The 15,972-nt window shown below is 41.2% G+C and overlaps 1 pseudogene; it reads right to left on the bottom strand.

Moving 5' to 3' along the window:
• Nucleotides 1-3,156: 3,156 nt before the first annotated feature.
• LOC139442990 (E3 ubiquitin-protein ligase TRIM56-like) lies at nt 3,157-8,706 on the bottom strand (annotated as a pseudogene).
• Nucleotides 8,707-15,972: the final 7,266 nt, after the last annotated feature.

Consider the following 15,972-nt stretch of genomic DNA (forward strand, 5'->3'; position numbering starts at 1 on the left):
CAGAAATCAGAATAGAACGGAAAAATGCAAGTATTTAGGGGCGCTTTACATGCTGTTTTGCATATATATAGAAATGCTCCTATAACTGCAACAGTGAGTTGCATGACAATATATATTTATACATCAAAGTGACCGTATAGCTAGTTCTCCGCAGGGCTTCGATGACAGCACATGGAGCCGTACAATCAATGTAAACATAGGTGACTACGCAAATGGAAATAGTTTTTCACGATTTAGGATACTTTCTCAATGAAAGTTAACCATTCTATGAAATATGTTTATCTAGATATATGGACTTGTCAAAATGAAGCAGATGAAAAACATATGCAATATCTTGAATGGACTGTGTAAGATGTGATGAATCATCACGTGACGCTGGCCTGTGTCAGGGGTACTATGCTGGTCAAATGGAACTCTGGGTAGGAGAGTGGTTTGATACCAGTTATCTCAAATGGGTTTCTCACCCACAGGTGTGTATGAAATCGCTATCAGTCCACGTTATGATCCTTTAAAACAAAGGTCGACACATACTATTGTTATATACATTTGATGAGGTTTGTTTTCAATCGTGTAGGCTTCACCCCATATACATACATACATACACACACACACACACACACACACACACACACACACACACACACACACACATACATACATACATACATACATACATATGAGCATTGAGCCTGACCACCCAATCTCGTTAGCCAACTCTTGTGACAAGCATGGGCTCCATTCAGAGCTCCATAGACCCAAACCTCAACAGTCACATGAATACAATGCTGTTTTTCACTAGAGACAATACAAGCCCAAAAGCCCTGTTCGCAATATAGTACCGGATCTCCGCTGGGAGAATGAAGCGATCATTGCAGCTCATTTGATTTTAAATGTTATGTACAGATATGGCACATGAAGGTTGCGTTCGTAACCACGAAACTGAAAACACCATCAGGTTTACCTCTCACTTTGATGAAGCAGACTGTCCAAGTTATAATGTAGGCTTGGGTGGGGTGGGGTGGGGTGGGATGTGTGGGGGAGTTGGGATGTCGTTCACTACTTCAAGACGCACCATTATATTTCTCTGACAGGAGCCAAAAATACAAAAATACACACCGAACATACACATGAATATTTCACAAGTGTTCTTCTGGAATCATTTATTCTTTTCCAAATATTCCTAGAAACTCCCGTCTGTTAGAACACAAAGTCAGTGGGGACACCCCGTTTGTCAGAAAACCCTGTCATTAGGGACACCCCGTTTGTCAGAAGACCTCGTCATTTGGGACATCCCGTCTCTTCGAAAACCCTGTCATTGGGGACACCTCATCTGTCCGAAAACCTCATCAGCGGAGGCACCGCGTCTGTCCGAACAACCTGTCAGTGGGGACATCCCGTCTGTCCTAAATCCCTGTCAGTGGGGACACCTCGTTTATCCGAAAATCCTGTCAGTGTTCAAACCTTGTCTTCCCGACGTGTACCGTTGTGGTTGTCTATTTACATGTACACAAACGACCAGTCCCCTACATCCACGATTTCACAGGCAACGGAACCATCGCATTTTATCTTTTCTGACGTCATTCAAGGACTGCTTGTAACAGCATCGTGGATGGTCACTCTGACCCAGGAAAGCATCGTCATCTGTGCCTTATAGATTTGTGTATTGATATCCATCACCCTATTCAATACCATCAGTAAGATAACCTATAATGACTATAAGTCACTCGCCAAGCCACTCACCCACCCAGCCACCCATTTTGTTTTTTCAGAATTGTCATGAGTGAATGTCATCAAGAATACAAGAATCGGGTTTATAGGATTGATATATGAATTGATGAAAGATCAAAGTACAAGTGTCTCTTCCTGGTGCATATATCGATTTGTACAATCGAAAAAAAATCTCGACAATTGATTTTCCAAGCACTAGGGCAGGGCATTCTTGTCTGTTTACATTTGTCGGCCTGCAAAAGTATTGAGTGAGTGAATGAGTTGGGTGTAACGCCGCTTTTAACAGTATTTCAGTCATATTGCGGCGCATGAGCTTAATGTGGGAGGAAGGCCGAAATGATGCAGGTCTCAGACGTTAACCACTTTGGTGAAACCCATGAGCACGGGTATGGTGCTGACAAACCTAGAAACGTAATTGGGGCAAACCGGGATTAGAACCCACAGTCATAGGTTTCTGGTGTGCCCAAGCAACGCAACGATTGACGCCGTTAAAAGTACATTTTTTTCATGCTTTAGCAAATGAAGATTAAAATCGATTTAACACTATGTTTGCGACGCCTGTTAGCTACTACATAGCATACATGGGATTGGATGTTTTCATTCCTCATTTAGAGTGCCTTACTGTTGTTATCAAACGTAGCCGTGAATGGTATTTGTTGACAGTTCAAACACGTTTCGTAGAAAGATGGTAACACACACATATATAATCAAGATCCTTTTCTTTGCATATCCTGGAAACATATATGAAATCCGTTCCTTCAACAAACATTTGGCACCGATTATGTCGTGGTCAAAGGGAGACAATTCATGTGTCTTTACTTTCACAGATGGAATTCAGTTACGATGCGCGCTCATGGATGAGAAGATATGCGATTAAACACACAACAATGGAAGAAATATTGTTCACAGTTGATAGTGAAACTTGACTTCATCAATGGCTCATCAACCCCGTGAAGATTCCTAGTTAGAATTGGTCTTCAGCTTGCCTGTCGTGAGAGGCGACCTACGGAATCGGGTGGATAGGCTCGCTGACTCCAGACTCGAGTATTTACAGACCGCCCTTATAGCTGGGATGTTTCTGAGTGTGGCGTTAAAGAACAAACAAACTCACCAATGGACCATTAAACTGCGCATATTACTGAAAAGTTTATTCAATATACATGAAATATGACTTTCACATTAATGATAGTGGTTATCCAATCAGTCTACAAATTGCTGAAGTGTGTAGGCATTAGTAAATGTAAGAAAAGATAAGAAAAGATATATTATATTATTGTGTCACATAGTATACATAATATAAATATAAGATGCTATTTAAACAATAAGATGTGCAATATCCAGTCTGGTAAAGCTTACGAGACACTTGTTAAAACATTATTAAAACATATAAATTGAAAACATTGAAATGTAGCTGTATAGTAAAAAATACATACATTTTCTACAGTCATTAAATACATACTTAATGTTTATATAGTATTTAGGTGGATTCCTCAAGCACCAGTAAAAGTATTATCAGCGAGAGTTACTGATAGAAACGGTAGTAAACAGTCTTTCTGGATGATGTAAGTGAACGTGTTGCTCTTTGAGTAAGTGCAATATTCAGGGTTAAATTCCTTAGCCTCACAGAACGTATGTGGTACCCTGTGGCGTCGAGATTTGATGTACGTAGTTGCGTCCCTTGGACGTGACAGGAACCTATAGTCGTGGGTTTGAATCCCAGATTCGCCCTGATTAATTTTCACGGTTCGTCAGCACCGTTTCACTGCTCGTTGGTTTCTTAACAGTTGTAAACGTCTAAGACCTGCATAATGTCGGTCTTGTCCCCACATTTATCTGAAAAGTGCCAAAACAACTGATCTAATAATCCATTATGTATGTGCTTGTCATTTGTATGCGGAAACAAATGTTCGCTCGTCCTGCCGATGTCTCAGCTACAATGTGCCCACGTTTTGCTCGAATACTGCTTAAAGCGGCGTATTATCATATTCACTCATTCACTGTAATCTATGTTCAAATGAGTTTGGCGTTTTGGTATTTTACACAAAACTAACTGTTCATTTTGTGCATATTTCTCAATTTTCATTATAAAAAATCTGCGCACGATCAGAATATGTTTTGCTTCCTGGGGTCTTACTGGGGAATACTGCAGTTGAATTCCTTCACAGCATCTCCACTGTATTCCACCACATACAGTTTCCAGTCACAGAACATCAAGCCGCATGGATACTGTAGTCCATCCTGTGACGTCAGCAGGTCTCTGACAAACTCCCCTGCTGCTGTTAGTAGTATCACCCTGTGTGACGAGAAGTTCGCCACCAGTATGTCTCCTGTGCTGGTAGTTGAGATACCTCGTGTGCTTCCCAGTCTCCTCTCTCCTGTAGGGCTGTAGGTGAACACAACACCTCCCTCTGGTGTGATACAGTAGACAGTGTGTGACACAGCATCTGACACCAGGATGTTGCCCCTGTCTGTAGCACAGAGGAAGCAGGGGCTACATATCAGGTTCTTCCTAGAGTTGTATCTACTGACTGACCTCATCACTCTCCCCGATACATCCAGGATATCAACACAGGGAGGATCCCAACAACCGGCTGCTAATGTTGAAGGACTCATGGCTGTTAGGCATTTGTACGCCTTCTTTGTTGTGACACGTGACTCTAGTACAAGGTCAGGGGTCACCCGTACTATTACAATAACATTGTGTGGCCAGAATGATACAGCCACCTGGTTGTCACTCAGCCTCGTCACAGTGTATGGGTGACTTGCAAGATCCAGTTTACTGTGTCGTGATATGTTATTCTTTGTGTAGAAGGATTTCAGACATTTATTGTTGTAGTCACTGACCACCAGTGTCTCCTCAAGATCCACAACCAGGACTGTGACGTCACGTGGATCCGGCTGCTCCCTGTCGCCATCGACCCTAATGCCGACTGTCTTGTGTTAAAATGGTCTGCACATGACGTCAAATGTGCTACTCTGTATTTTACCACGTCGCGTATCCATGACGTCACAAACGTTCTGTTGAAATCTACCAAGTTGTACATCCTTGTGTAATTTATCTTCATCTATTTCACTTATAAATATAAGTTTTGTATCGACAATGCTACTTGTGAAAGTGACATCCCTGTCTGTTGCCTTCTTGATTGCCCCAGACTGACACATCTGGTAAATGTCAAACATGTCAGTCTCACTCCCAGACTTCAACACCTGGGTGATGTACTCTTTGTATTTTTGATACATCTGCACGTCTATTTCCCCCGACTCTATCCGCCCCCTCAGTTGTCCAGACTGCTTCTCTGTCATCTCATTCAGCTCCTCCAGCAGCTGTTTCTCTTTCTGTTTAATCACGTCCATGGCTTTCTGTGAGGCCTGTCGGATCTGTGACTTTATTTTGTCTTGTTGTGGCTGATCTATTCAATCTGTGATCTGTGTTGTTGAAGTGATCTGCCTGTGTCGTCAAAGCTCTGTGTAATCAATCCCTTATTGTGTGTAAGAACACTTCTCATCTCAGATATCATGGACTGAATAGTGTCCACAGAGTCGCATCTCCGGTGGTATATAATACAACACTTGGGGCATATTGCTTTATTACAGTCTCTGCAGCAGAAATCCATGACTTCGTTGTGTTCCCAGCACCTCTGTCGTCTAGTGACCTTCACTGCTCCACCAAGGTCAGCAATCACGTGGTTTGACATAGAAGGAAGAGATGCATGTATCCTCACACATCTCTCACAGAGCGGCACATCACAGTCTTGACAGTAGGAGTTGGCCGGATGACTTTCTCCAAGATCCTGGCAGGGATGGCAGCGATTTTCTGTATCTGAACAAGTCATGGATAAACCTGCCACAACAAACGTGCAATGTTTAACACAATATTGAGATAACGTTTGATGGAAGATATAAATGTACATAGGGAGAATCAAGTGTAAATGTTAATTCTGATCATTGTGTAGTTCAACGTACACAGTGTCCGGAAAGTTTCTGTACCTTTGGATAATCTACATGTATAGATTTCGAAACTAAAATGACCAAGGTTTATTCTAAATATAGGTAACCCCTCAGTTTCGTCTTGATTACATTAATCTACAATAAGCAGTTTTCCATCACCATTTTGATGACGCATGAACGTACATAAGCTGAACCTGGTTTGGTATTACCTCGGTCATTCAGGAAAGCAAACCTGCTGTATGATAGCGTCACAGTCCATCTCCTTTAAGATATTCTATTTTGTTTTTTTGGTTTCAGTGAAACCTGAATCGGCGACGGTGTAATTCAAAACAGAGGTTTAACAACAGTCCGGATACAAGAGGGTTTTATAGTAGCAGCTCACTGAGATAGTGGAGTTTAACATAGATACCCCACGCACACACAGTTTACTGACTTTAATGTCTACCAGTCCCTCTTTTATCCCTTTAATGTCGGGCACCTGGCAGCGTGGCAACTGATACCGTCTTTAGGTGAGATGTGGCCAGAATATTGTGATCTTTCGGTTTCTTCTACATCACATTTACTTACCATGATCAATATTTTTCCCACAGGCTAGAGTGTCCAGAAGTCCCTGCATGAGGAGACTAGGCTTGATCTGTTTCACCCACTCCTCCACTGGCCTATCAGGCTGGGGAACTCGGGTCATCTGACGACAGTAGGGACACGGGAGGGACTTGGCTCTGATGGCGTCTTGTCTAGTCTTCAGGATTTTCCCGAGGCAGCCCTTACATAAGGTGTGGCCACAGGTCAGAGTACAGGGGTCTTTGTATCCCTCCATACATATGGAACAGGTCAAGAAGTTCTCATTCAGACTCTCCAGCTTTCTGGCGGCTGCCATCTGAAACAAAGGAATATATACTGTTTAATATCATTCATGTGTTTTAGGGACTTTGAAATTGAATATCTGATAGCAATGACAATTGACAGTAGTGACCAATCATGATGCATGCAAAATGCATCTCAATATTTAACACTGAACAAGTGACTTGAACATGTTAAAAGCAGGGCGAGTTCCTCTGTACAGATCTGTCCTGCTTAAATGAGCTTAAAATCTCCTTTGAACAGTCTTTCAGTTTACTGTTTGATTGGCGTTGCTTTTAGCAATATTCCAGCAATATCACGACTGGGGACACCAGAAAAGGGTTTCACACATTGTACCCATGTCAGGAATCGAACCCAGGTCTTCGGCGTGATAAGCGAACGCTTTAACTGCTAGGCTACACAACCGCCCGCAGCAGTTGGTGAGTGAAGAAGAAAACATGCAACTTTACATATAGCAACTTCTGGTTTGTTGCATTTAGCGACGTTGGGATTTATTTTCTTACACCGTTATCAAGCTGGAGTGTATAGTATTCCAGTTACATGTGGGCCTGTCAGCTTAATGTTGGAGGAAAGCCCGAAGTGAGGCATGTCCAAGAAGTTCACCACTTTGTTGAAACCCACGAGAACGGGCACGTTGCTGACAAACCTAGAAACATAACCGGGGCGAACCAGGATTCGAACCCGCAATCTCTACGTTTCTGGAGTGCCCAAGGGACACAACTCTTCATAGCGAAGTGCGGCGCCTTAGACACCTAAGCGACCCGTCCCCCTTGTCTTGTTCGAATGGCAGCACATGCAATTAGACGTTCAAAGTCACTCTCATCAGTGTCACTGCTAATTTCAGTAACAACTTTATATATATCCACTGATGTCACTTAATTCTAACCTTTCAACTTTAGATTCTGAAACGTAGTATCACCTCTTCATTTCATTTTTTAATTATTTATTTTGTTTCAAATGTTGAAATAACAGGTTAATAGTCAATTTCAAAATCGGTTGAAAATGTACTGAAACTTGTGAATGAATTAAAAGATATATATCTCTATTAATAATCGTCCACTTATGTTGTGCATAACTTCACACGCAATATATGATCGAAGTGCACAAGAAAGGTTTCATTGAAGTCATTGAAGGAGAGCTTGAACAAGGGATTCTGCTTAAAGATATGGAAAGTTGGAGAAACTCTATGGCCTAGTAGGAGATTGTTCTACTCACTTGCAATGGAAAATAGCACTGAAGCTACTTAGGGGCCGATAGTGTCCGTTTTAAGAGATTGTTTTGATATAAGATAGAAATGCGACGCAGACATTTTGGAGGCACCCCCTACTATATCCCATGATGATTTAGCGTAAAGATCTATCAACTACAGAGAAAAGTTGATATTAAATATTTGAAAATTTGAAATGCAATATATGATATTAGCTTTTAAAAACTAAAAATATGTATCAGAAAATATTTTCATTGGATATTGAAACACAGGTCACAAGGTTAGTAGTTGTTAGCATCACTACAGAACCGGAAGTGGTTCTGCGCATGACCAAAGAGGTACATTGTGGGTCATGCATGCGCATCCAAGATGGCGACACTTCCGGTTCCGGTGGCACTCGTGGAGAGCAATCTCCTCGTGGTGAGTGCTGGGTAGCACTAATAGTTCTTCCCCCGTGTGGACACAAGGTAGAATTTGTCCACAGCACCCCATTGCTGGTCGTAAAAGAGGACCGAATTGGGAAACGTGTTTGCCGTGGGTTTCGCCCTTGTGTCGGCGGAGGACGGGTGGTTGAGGGCATTGGAGCCAGGAACCGGTGTTCCTTTTGCCCAACACACCGGGTGGTCCGATTCTATCAATCGGCTGCTCACGCCCTGCCCTATGCATGGAAAACCTATCCCAGAAATATTATATTAAAAACTTGTTTATCGTGAAATGTGATATCATTACTGATGCCAATATATATTTTGCCTAGAGTCCTATGCCAGAAGGCGGTGGCTCATGGGCCAATCTGGTGATACAGACCTATGAAATCTGTGGTTCTTGGAAATTTTGTCATGGGCCGAACCAGCATGACATTACTTCTCTTAGTCTTTATAGCTTTTCATGTCTTTATTTCTGGAGTATAGCTTTCCTGTAGCCCTGGTGTTGCAGTCTGGCTTCCACTGCGACACCGTCCATGTTGACACTCGATGGCGGGAGGGGAGCAGGGATGTCGAATCTTTTTACTTTTACCATGTCTCACCCACAATCCGCTGGTTCTTGTTCCAAAACCAAACGAAGACATCTAGAAACAGATGCTGTTTTATCATCAGATGATGACCATATCGAACAAAACCCAGATTTTTGGCCATGATTTCTGGTTGTGGAAGGAATTGATGGCAACCCACTCAAGGTCAACCCTTTCGTTATTTCAAAAGCAATAGGGGGAATTTGTGGTAATGTAAAAAACGTCACACGTCTCCGTAGTGGACAGTGCAAGGCAACAACAATCTCTGAATCTGCTGAACGCACATTATTTTGCGAACACAGACATTGTTGTCTCTGAATACAATTCATTGAATTCGTGCAAAGGTATTGTCTGGGATCGCTCTAAATGTCTGTCAGACATGTCCGAGGAGGAAAGTGTGGCAGAGTTAAAACTTCAAGGTGTTATCTCAGTTAAACGTTTCACCAGAAAAGAACATGACAACATCATTAAAACAAATACTTACCTTTTTACATTTGCTCTTTCAAAACTTCCAAAATCTATCAAAGCTGGCTACTTCAACCTGGGAGTGGATATTTTTGTACCAAGTCCACTCCGTTGCTTCAAATGTCAGCAATTTGGACATGGTCCAGATTCTGCAGAAATTCTCCAGTTTGCTCCCGTTGTAGTGAAAAACATGAGAGCACTGACTGCACAAATGTTATTAATGGTGAGCACATGTCATTTTCCAAATTATGTACGAAATTTGAAAGAGAAAGTAAAATCAACACAATCAAGTACACCAATAACATCTCTTTTTCTGACGCTAAGAAACTTGTTGCAGAACTATCACCACATTTCCACAAAATCTTACTCTGCCACGGTATCATCTTCTACCCGCAAAGTAGATAATGACTGCCAGACGGCAATATCCTGGGTCTCGGACAGGCAAACTATCGTGTATTCCATTTGTGAAGAATCTGTTTCATCGGACACACAGACCAAGATTCAACTGAACCCTCTGACTGAGTCACAAAAACCCCTCTTCCTGAGACACAAAAAGACGCTCTGACTAAAACACAACCAGTGCCACAAAAGGAAGTAAATGAATCTACAGTTCATTTATCAAAAAATGAAAAAAAGTTAAAAAAAATAAATTAAAGGCACTGAAACATATTGCGATATCAGTGCTATCTTTGAATCATTATGCAGAGATAAACTTCGGCCTGAATTATTGACTTATGACACTGATCCTATTCAAGTGTTTTCAGATCAATTAATCGAGATTGCTGATGGTTGTATTCCGAAGTCTTCTACAACTCCACATAATTATCCGTAAACCATGGTTTACCACAACTTGTAAACATACTAGAAAAGCTTGAAAGAAGGCAGAGAAATATTATCGACACCATCCCACGGTCCATAATTTAAATAAATTTAAAATATCAAATGCTAAAGCTCGTCGTACTTTTAAGCAACTGTTAAACATCTTAAGGAGGGTACTAACTTACTTACAAATAAATCTGATAAAGCAAACAAATTATGTGAAACTTTAGCTAAACATTCCTCTTCATTGAATTATACTCCAACATTTCAGAAAGTTAAAGAACGTCAGGAAAAAACTAATATAAGTTTTAATTCTAATAACGGGGAGGATTACAATGAAATATTTTTCCTTCACGAAATGGATACTGCTTTGGACCAAGCTCATGGTACGGCTACAAGGCCTGATAATGTTCATTATCAACTTCTCAACTATTTGCCTGATTCGTGTTTAGAAACTCTCTTAAGTATATTTGACAATATCTGGACAACGGGTAACTTCCCTTCATCTTGGCAGCATGCTGCCATCATTCCCCTACCTAAACCTGGCCGGGATCATACGGATCCTTCTAATTACAGCCCAGCATCTCTTACAAGCTGTGTTTGTAAGACCATGGAAAGAATGGTCAATAACAGATTAATATGGTACTTAAAAAATAATCTTATTACAAATATTCAATGTGGTTTTAGAAAAAAATGGAGGTACCATTGACCATTTGGTTAGATTGGAGTCATTTGTAAAAAATGATATCAATAAACAACACACTGTAGCAATATTTTTCGATTTAGAAAACGCATGTTATAGAACCTGGAAACATGGCATTTCAAAAGACCTTCATGATATGGGATTGAGAGGCCGTTTGCCTAATTTCACATCAAAATTTTTAACAGATAGAAGTTTCCAGGTACGTGTAGGGTTCACCTTGTCTGATGTTTATGATCAAGATCAGGGTGTCCCACAAGGTAGCATATTATCAGTAACTTTGTTTAGTATAAAAAATAAATAGTTTATCTAAGGTTTTAAATGACTCTGTTGATGGGTCATTGTTTGTTGATAACTTTAATGTATCCTGTGGAGGAAAAAACATGCACACGATAGAGAGACAGTTGCAGCTTTGTCTTAATAAAATCAATGATTGGTCTGAACGTAATGGCTTTAAATTTTCTAAATCAAAAACAAATTGCATTCATTTCGAAAATATAAACCACATAATGACCCAGTCTTACATCTAGCGGGCACTACAATTGAAGCTGTAAAGGAAGCGAAATTCATAGGAATAATTTTTGATCACCATCTTACTTTTCTACCACACATTAAATATCTTAAAGCAAATGCCTCAAGGCGCTGGATCTATTAAAAGTTATTTCCAATTCCAAGTGGGGAGGGGACTAGTCAACCCATCTTCACTTATATCGATCAGTCATCTGTTCTAAACTGGATTATGGCTCCATCATCTATGGTGGAGCCTGCAAAAGCAATCTGAAAATATTAGATACTATTCACCATCAAGGTCTAAGACTCTGTCTAGGATCTTTCCGTACTTCTCCAATTGACAGCCTGTATATTGAGGCCGATGAGCCATCACTTAAAAAACGCCGCATTTAACTATCTTTACAGTACATTACAAAGTTATATTCTAATGAGTCCAACCCTGCCTACAACTGTGTGTTTAATCCCCTTTAGGACCTTTTCCATAAGAAATCATCTCTTATTCCCCCTCTGGGAATAAGAATTAAACCTTTCAAAACTGCTGCTAATATTGAACTCGAAACGGCATCTCCTTTCCGACTCCTGTTTTCTCCTCCTTGGCAATTGATGCAGCCACATGTGGACCTGTCACTGTCCACATTAAAGAAAGCAGAAACAAATGAACTTCAGTACCAACAAGAATATAATCAATTACGAGCTTCATACAATACTTACAAATCAATATTTACAGATGGATCCAAGGATGGAGGCGCTGTCGCCAGCGCCCCCGTCGTTGGAACCAAACTATATCAACCAGATTGCCAGGTAATTCTTCAATATTTACGGCAGAATCAAAGACTATTTTAACAGCTCTTGAGTTTATTAAACGAACTAAACATATGCAATTCATTATTTTTTCCGTCTCTCTGTCCTGTCTTCAGGCTATTAAAAATAATTCGTGTAAGCATCCCGTTTTACTTGACATCATTGAATTACAAAATAAGCTTGCTACTGGCCAATACGACATCGCCTTCTGTTGGTTGCCCAGCCATGTTGGAATCGTTGGCAACTCATTGGTTGATGCTGCTGCAAAAGCAGCACTCAACAAATCTGTGACACCACTTCTGATCCGTACACCGATTATAAACCCGTGATTAGATCTTACATTCGGGATCTAATGCAGAAGAAGTGGGACACCAAAGTAAGTATAAATAAATTACATGAAATCAAACCAAATATCGGTTACACCTACTTGGGTGTCAGTCCAGATTTGAACAGGTCGTTATGCGACAATGCCGTATTTGGCCACGAATATTTGTTGAAAGGTGAGGATCCTCCGTTCTGCATCCCTTGTGATGAAAGAATCACCGTCAAGCATGTGTTGCTTGACTGTGTTGATTTTTCCATCACAAGGGATAAATATGTCCAGGTCAAATCTATAAAGGATCTTTTTTATACTATAAGTACTCATTTAGTTATTGGTTTTTTAAAAGAAATAGAATTGTATCATACATTTTGTTAATATGTTTTGTGTATACTACCTTTTTCAAAATAGTACAATCAATTTATATCTGAGATTGTTAGTGGCTGTTTCTTTGAAGGGGTTAAAGTACAGTAAACTTATTGTCCCCCTAAAGAATATTTACATTTACTATGCTTTTAAACGTAGAATATCTGTTATTTTAATTGTGGCTAAAATTATTACAATGGTCAGCGACTGAAGGGATGAGCAGGAGCAGGAGGAGGAGGTGGGTTCTTTGTTTTGGTTTGAGGGTAGGCAAAGCAACGGATGAAAGCGTTCTTTCGGGAGAGATGGGTGGCCCTGAAAAGGGCCGTTGGAAAACAACCTGGAACCTTGAAACGGCAGGAAACTAGGAAAACTGGAACACTGGAACACTGGAAACTGGAAACGATTTGAAACTTGAAAAACAGTGGAGCAGCCATCATGTGCCATGCCTTAGTCACTTTGTTCAGATGATCTTCCTTTTCTTTTCCTCTTCTTCCTCAGACTGATGACGTCGCCGACGCTTTGAAGAGTGCTTTCTTGAGGGGCTTCTGTCCCGTTTTCCTTTACCTAGACGTGGTGTTACGTCTGCACGGAGTTGTGCGATGCATTCTTTTAGGGCACAGACCTCGATATGCATGGCTTCTATGAGATAAAGCACTTTTGTCATTTGTGTCACTTGTGTCGACATTGACGGCGCTGCTGAAGTCTTCTTTCGACTGGGTTCTGGGCAATCTGCTGCGAAATGGCCCACGACTTGGCAGTTGTAACATGGGCCCTGAGAAGCATTCTTTCGACTGGGTTCTGGACAATCTGCAGCGAAATGACCCACGACTTGACAGTTGTAACATGGGCCCTGGGGAGTGTTCTGCTTATCTTCACTGCTTATCGTCGGACGTGTCTACAGGCAGCCCTGTGGTTTCGTCATAGACAATGCCTCGCTTGTCGTAAACGGTGCAGTAGTCTTTTCCGGAGGGTCGTGTCACAAGAGCGTTCCCGTGCCGAGGTCGTTTATGAATGATCTGAAGAGGGTAATCCAAGCTTATTTTCTCCCCCCCCCCCCCCCCTTCCGAGGCCGTTGTTCCAGTATCAGTCCTTTCATGGTGTCAAAGTTGAGGTGTTGCTGGTTTCTGTAATTCAAGGTGAACCCTCGCACTTTGCAGGTCGTGTGCGTTCCATCGGGTCTGGGGTTCATTAGCTCATAGCCATAGTTTTAGGGGCTCCTGGCACAAATGTCTTGATGGTGTTTCCGTCCAGTTCGTCTGTAAACTCACCCAACGAATGGCCCAGCTCTGGATTGGTGTTGTGGGGTCGATGAATGTAAATGACGCTGTCCGTGTCAAAGTACAAGACCCTGCGACCCACCAGGGCGAGGGTCTCGTACAGCTTGAGACGTGCTTGTGCGGTGACCCAAGCAGTTATGGTGACACTGAAATGAGAATGAGGGGTTTGGAATTCTTCCTTGTGGGTATAGATCACTTCCACCATTTGTTCGTTGACGACGGTGACATCCTCGGTGGTATTTTGTTCATCTCTCCACAAGGCAAAGTACTGCGCAATGTCGTTCACATAGACGTTCTGATTATAGTCTAACCGCTGTCCGAACTTGCCCCGGAGCGCTTGTCGCTGGATTGTAGCCATCCACACTGTAACGATGTTTGCCCTCTCCTCACTTGAACTCTTTTTCACCTCCATTCCTGGCGTGCTGGAGGTGCAGATTGGGGTAGGTCTCCATGAGATATCTTAACCAGTGCACACAGTGCCATCACATAAATGAGCTCCTCCTTCTTGACAGTGGTGTTCTTCTTCTTTGTCTTCTTCGTCCTGTGCTCTTCCTTGGGTCCACAATGGCTGCAGTGGAGGCAGCAGTGGCAGTGGTATTGCTTGGTGCAGGGATGGTTTTCAGGATGGTCGTAACGGTGGTCGCAGAGTTCGCAGTAATGTACAGACGCATAAAAGGCAGGCATGGAAGTGATCACATCGTAGTGGTGATCATGATGGAATAAATGCAGCACAGTGGCGTTGGGTGGAGCTTCATCACACTTGTGCATCAGTCTCTGGTCCACCTCTTGACTGTAGACTTTCAGTTGATAACTGATTTGGGCCAAGGCACTTCCCACACGTGCTAGGTCGTCCAGGGACCTTCAGGAATGCCCAGGCGTCAAAACAATTTTCTCCTCCTCCTCCCCTTCATCTTTTTCAACAATCAAGTTTCTACCAAATGAGATTTGTATTATGAAATCTACAGCATAAGGCATTCTAAAAATGTTTTTTCTATTAACCAAAATGAAATATCGTTCCTACATGTTGTTTACGATAATTGAGTACACAGTTAAGATTTGTTAGTACAGTAGATTCGATTGACTAAATCATCTGCTATCCCGAAGTTTGGCCCATAGGCCTGCCCATGGGCGAGAATATTTTCATTTACACAAAACTCATGTTTTTGTTTCGCAAATATACTTAACTTGTATTCCATCAAGTATCATGACACAAAATTTAACTCATTTCAACGATTTAATTCAACGATTTTATAGGGATATTGAAATATTTCGCCCATGGGCGAGAAAAAGGCTTCGCCCATGGGCGAGCATATTTTCCTTTGCTCAACTGTTTTAGTTTCGCAAGTACATTAAGGGATTATAAGCATGACACATGATTCAACTCATTTTAACTTAATTCAACTAATTTATGGCATTATTAAAATATTTCGCCCATGTTTTCGTCAGTCCCTTTAAAGAATTAATTAATTGTTTACAAAGTATATTGTATCATGTGAAACACACTTTGTATCATTACATTACTATTTTAAAAGGGCCTTTGGTTGGTTGTTTCCCCTGCAGAAGTTTAACAAATTTCACCTTTTTACATATTGCAACGATCTTTAATGAACTCGGCCTTATCTCTCAAAACATTTTGACAGTTTATCATACAAATTCATGCGCGTGTACACCAATTTATTGGCATTATTTTTCAACAAATTAAAGTTTAGTTTGTTTCTTTTTCACTTCCCATTTTAGGTCTCGTTAGTACATCACATTGGGAAATTAAGTGACAATAGATATGCAATATACAGGTACACGTGCGCGTATTTTAATGGGGGAAAACCCGAGTCGTCTTTTATTGCATAACATCTAGCTGAATATCTCACATTCTAACTAAATCTCGAACTAATTATTTCATTATATGCAGTGCGATGTTTACAGGCGATTGAGTGAATATTATGACACTAAAGCACTTTTAAA

The sequence above is a fragment of the Haliotis cracherodii genome, unplaced genomic scaffold (genome assembly GCF_022045235.1).
Source record: "Haliotis cracherodii isolate W230 unplaced genomic scaffold, xgHalCrac1.p SCAF_5, whole genome shotgun sequence".
NCBI lineage: Eukaryota > Metazoa > Mollusca > Gastropoda > Lepetellida > Haliotidae > Haliotis > Haliotis cracherodii.